This window comes from Octodon degus, unplaced genomic scaffold, assembly GCF_000260255.1.
Source record: "Octodon degus isolate 3935 unplaced genomic scaffold, OctDeg1.0 scaffold00039, whole genome shotgun sequence".
Lineage (NCBI taxonomy): Eukaryota > Metazoa > Chordata > Mammalia > Rodentia > Octodontidae > Octodon > Octodon degus.
The window spans coordinates 15,120,607-15,125,738 of NW_004524615.1; positions in this window are offsets into that span (position 1 = coordinate 15,120,607).

Sequence of the window (5,132 nt, forward strand, 5' to 3'; positions counted from 1 at the left end):
CTCCCTTCCTCCCCTTCTCTGTCTCTGTCTCTGTCTCTGTCTCTCTCTGTCTCTCTCTGTCTCTCTCTGTCTCTCTCTGTCTCTCTCTGTCTCTCTCTGTCTCTCTCTCTCTCTCTCTCTCTCTCTCTCTCTCTCTCTCTCTCTCTCATAAGAGGAACCTAGGGCATGAAAGCGCTGCCGGATGAGCACTTATGCTCTGCTCTGCTACTCTAGCTCTCGGCACCTGTCTGTCCCTTCCCTCCATCTCTATTCCTTCAACGACTTCTCCCAGCAGAAAAAAGCCACCTCAGCCTCCTTTTGTCCAACTCAACTTTTTTCTGTAGTTTCTTTTGTCCTTGTCTTTCTTGCTGCCGATGTATTTAAAAAACCACCTTCTGAAATAATTTTTTCCTTCATATCTAAGGTTCTTATTTTGCTCTCTTAGGGATCTGGCTCCAGCATTTAATCCCACTCTTTCAAATTTTTATCATTTTTATTACAGTAGATAATTGACCTTAGCTCAGGAGCATGCATAATTTTCCATTATCCTCAAAATACCTTCCCCAGACTCAGCCTTTCTGTCATTCTACTGCCTGACCCGCTTCCTGGAGTTATAGCTTAGATAGAGAAGGCTGTCTGCCCTCCAGGGCTCTGCAGATGGCACACACTTACAAAGATCTCAGCTAAATTGAATTCAGAGGGTCAATTTTATTTTCCAAAGTAAAGAGTTCTGGGCTAATTATGCTCGAGGTTGAATTTTGAACTGAGGCCATAAAAGGGAACGGATGATACTTCCAGGCTAGAACTGGACGCTGACGACCTTGCCTCTTACCATTACAGGCCGAGAAGACCTAGGAGCAGAAGAGCTGCGCTCGGCCTCTGTGCGCTGTGGCGACGCTGTCTGGGCTTGCTTAGTGCTGGGACCAGAAGCACAAGTGGGCTCACAGGGCCTGAGCACGGGGGACTCAGGAAATCTGCTCCTAAGTCTGAGATGCAGTCGTCACCTCTACCCTGTGTTTCTTGTATCATAGTAATCATCTTTCAGCCACAAAAATCAGAAAAAGGGCCCAAATGACTCCATAGACTGGTGTCTGAATTGTACCAGTAATCACACTATTGCTTTATCTGTCTCTACATTTTTTTCTAGAATGTTCAAAAGCAAATCTTAGCCAGCATATAGTGTCATTTACAAATGTGTTGCCACTTATCTCCTTCCAAACAATACAAATACAAGAAAAAAATATTCTTTAATATTATTTTATACCCATCTGTATTCCATTTTTTTTTTTTTTTCTGCTGTTTTAAAAATACGCTTCTAGGAGCCAAGGAGATAGCTCAGTGGAATAAGTGCTTGCCTAGCAACCACAAGGTCCTGAGTTTAATCCCTGGTACTGAAAAAAAAATGCTTCTAAGGATGGAGAGATAGCTTGGCGGTCTAAGCACCTGCCTGGAAAGTGGGAGGATTCAGTTTGATCCCTGATACCGCATGCCGAGCTGGCCCCGGGATGCCGTGGGCACCATAACAGCCCCAAAGCTGGACGTGGTGACACAGGCCTGTAATCCCAGCACTGTGGGTGCTGAGACAGGAAGATCACTAGGAGTCCTAGACGCATAGTGAGCCTCTGTACCACCTAAATAAGTAATTCTAAAAAATACTTCTGCGGTTTCTCCCCTGCAGATCAGGATCTAAACAAGCACCATGCATTGCACTCGGTTCATTTATCACTTAGAATTTTGTTAACTACTTTCTCCTTCATTTACATATTACCATTTATTTAACAAGAGAAATGAGTTGGCCTGTAGAATTTGCACATTTCCATTGTGGATTTGGTTGTTTTCATTCAGCTGTTTGTGATGTCCCTCCAAAGCTCTACAGCTTGTAATTTGGAAGGCAGAGTATACAGTGTTATAGTCTAAGAAGATACTTGCATTTTTTCTTCCCTCTTTTCTTTCCTGTCTCCTTCCCTCTCTGTTTCTTTCTTTTCACAAGAATTCTAATCATTCTCAGAAGCTGTGTAGTACCTGACTGCCCTATGCTTAGCAATTGAGTAGGGTTTTAGGATGTACCATCCTGATCCTTCTGTCCTGAAGTTCCCAACTTCTTGGCTCTTATAGTTTTATCCGTTGCTTATTGCTGATAAACACTTGATGCTTTAAGCATTTTTTAGATTCTTCTGTTTTTATTAGTTCTGTCTTTTTTTATAAAATCTTTGGTCCAGGCTGGCCAAATAGCTCAGCGGATTAAAGCACCTGCAAGTAGGCTCAGGGGCTGCAGGTTCAATCCCTGGGCCTGCCATGCCTGCCCAGCCCGCGAGGCATGCTGAGACAGCAATTGAGACTGGGCATGGTGGTGCGCACCTATAATCCCAGCTTGTAGGAGGCTGTAAACAGGGAGATCACTGCGAGTCCAATCTAGTAGTGAGATCCTGAACACCCTGTAGACCCTTCCCTAAAAATATTAAATCTTTGGTCCAATATTTTTTACTTCATTACTGTTAACACACTCCCTATGAATGATTTTTAGCTACTCTTTCTTTGAGGAGGCACAAGTAGAAGTTGAAAATAGACAGGAAAGATATCTCCGTACTTCCTCAATGAGAGGTCACTGCGGACAGAAATTTTGACAAACCTTCCTTTCATTACGGGTCATGTTCCTATTCCTCTAATTTGTTGGAGTTAACAGACAGGCTTACAACACACAAGGTTGGAGCAGCTTTCTGGGTAAGGAGAACCTGAGACATCGCCTTCCTGTTGCCATACTTCTTTAAACCCTCCGTAGTGTATTTTGTCTTAGAAATATGAGTAATTTAAAGCTTACCAAGTTGGTTTTAGAATTCTCTGTGGAATATTTTTTGACCATAGTTGACCACAGGTATGTAAAACTACAAAAAGTAAAACTGGATTAAAGGCAGAATAAAAGGGAGGCCCTAAATAGAAATATTTGGTTCTGCTGTCACTGGCAACTCATACTTAGAGATCCTCGCAGGATATTTGGTGAATTTCTCTCTAGGAAAATACAAATACAGTACTCACCAACACACAAATCCAGCTTACATAGATCTAATGGTGTGCTGGACTGTGTGCTAACTATTTGCTTCACGAACTCAGGCCACCTGACATCCCAGGGTGTGTGCAGAGTGAAGGGGAGGCCACTCTGGAGGGACAGCCTGCTGACCCTGTGGGGATGCTCAGCAATCAGCCTCCCTGCCACATCACGTTCCAAGGATTTTCTTCAGCATGAGTGAATGGTCACGAATAACTAGAATCTGCCTTAATCCAACAGTAGGAATCAGGAACTCCAGAAGGAAAACAAAGGGAAAGGCAAAAAGAGTATTCATGAAAATGGATACCTATGGGCAGCATAAGAAAACTTCAAAACCCACCAATTAATACCCTCAGAGACATGTTTAGAACAGTTTGGAGGCTCTGAAGGAATCAATGTTTGAATAACCAAAAAGAGCTCTTGGCTACAAAACCTGGAGCTTAAGGAGTGATTTCACGTGCCCTTCACTAACTGTTTACAACCGCATGCAAGCTTTGTGCTGGGCAACTCAGGGGATGCCAGGCCTTTCTGGCCACTTATGTCTCCTAAGCACCTGTCTTTTATACTTAGAAGGTGCTTAGGAGGCTGTCAGTATGATGGCGGTTATTTCCGTACTTCACGTGAAGCACTCTAATTTATATAACTTTACATGCATTTCAGACGTTTTTAAGAATGTTGTTTTTATTTATTTATTTATTTTTGTATTTTAGGGAAGGGTCTACAGGGTGTTCAGGGTCTCACTACTAGATCAGACTTGTAGTGATTCTCCTGTTTTCAGCCTCCCAAGAGCTGGGATTACAGGTGCAGGCCACCAAGGAATATTGTTTTTAGAAAGTGCATTTAAGTCATAAAGGTTCTTTTCAATTTTTTTATTTTTTAAGATATTACAAATTAGCATTAAAACAGAAAATATTAAAAGTGATGCAGAATTTCACTTAGCAAAATAATATGAATTTCACAATATTTGTTGTTAATAATAGTGTTATTTTCCAACCAGTTATTCATATTACCAGATATATGCATATAAAATTGAGGAAGAAAGAAAAAAGAAAGAAATGTATAATAAATTAAGGGGAGAAAAAGTACAAATAATCGAAAAAGGAGATAAAACAAATTAAAGCATTAACTGCTCCTTTACATAGATCAGCAGAAATGCATAGTACAGTTGTTCAAACCATCCTGCTTATATGCATAGATATATCTCTTTCTCCCTGTCCTTCTCCTCAACTCAGTAACTCTTTCCTTTTGAATAAATTCATTCCCCTTTACCAGTATCTATGGTACTCTTCAGATTCCATTTTTCTCTTTCAGGTTCTCACACTAAGGAGACAATATGATATTTGCACATGTGGGGCTGATTTATTTCACTTAAGAGTATGTTCTCTAGTTGCATACATTTATTGACAAAAGACTCAAATTTATCCTGCTTTATAGCTGAATAATGCTCCACTGTGTAAAAATACTACCTCTTCTTTATCAGTTCTTGAGGCAATGGACATCTGGGCTGCTCCCAGGATTGGAGCTGGCTCTGTTTGCTTATTCTGTCTCTGTGACTACATATTATGCAGTGCACAAATATGTGTGTAAAACAACATAGAATTTGTTTTCTATGATTTATAAATGTGCCCATAACCTAGACATATTCCTTTGCTTTCTTAAAGTTTTCATTGACATTATATTAATACTTCGCAATAAATTTTTTTGTTGATCAATGTAGCTTTCACAAATGTTTGAAAACTAAAGCAAAGAGCAAAAGAATACTTTTAGCTTAGTTTTGGCTTTTCAAACACGGGGATGCATAGAACAGATCAACGCATGGCTCACATTTTTTTGTTTGTTTGTTTGTTTGTTTGTTTGTTTGCAGAACCAGGGATTGAACTCAGGCCCTTGCGCTCACCAGGCAAGCACTTATTCTACTGAGCTATCTCCCAGCCCCTATGTTTAGAACTACAATATTAGTTCTAACTGCTCTTCAGGTACATTAACCCTAGCATGCTTTTAATTCTCTCTGTGTATAAAGTCATGCGGCATATACTAAGGAATGCAAACCTTAGTCAGAAAACAGTTCTACTTCCAATTGCAACACGTTCTTGTAAACTAACTGCATTGT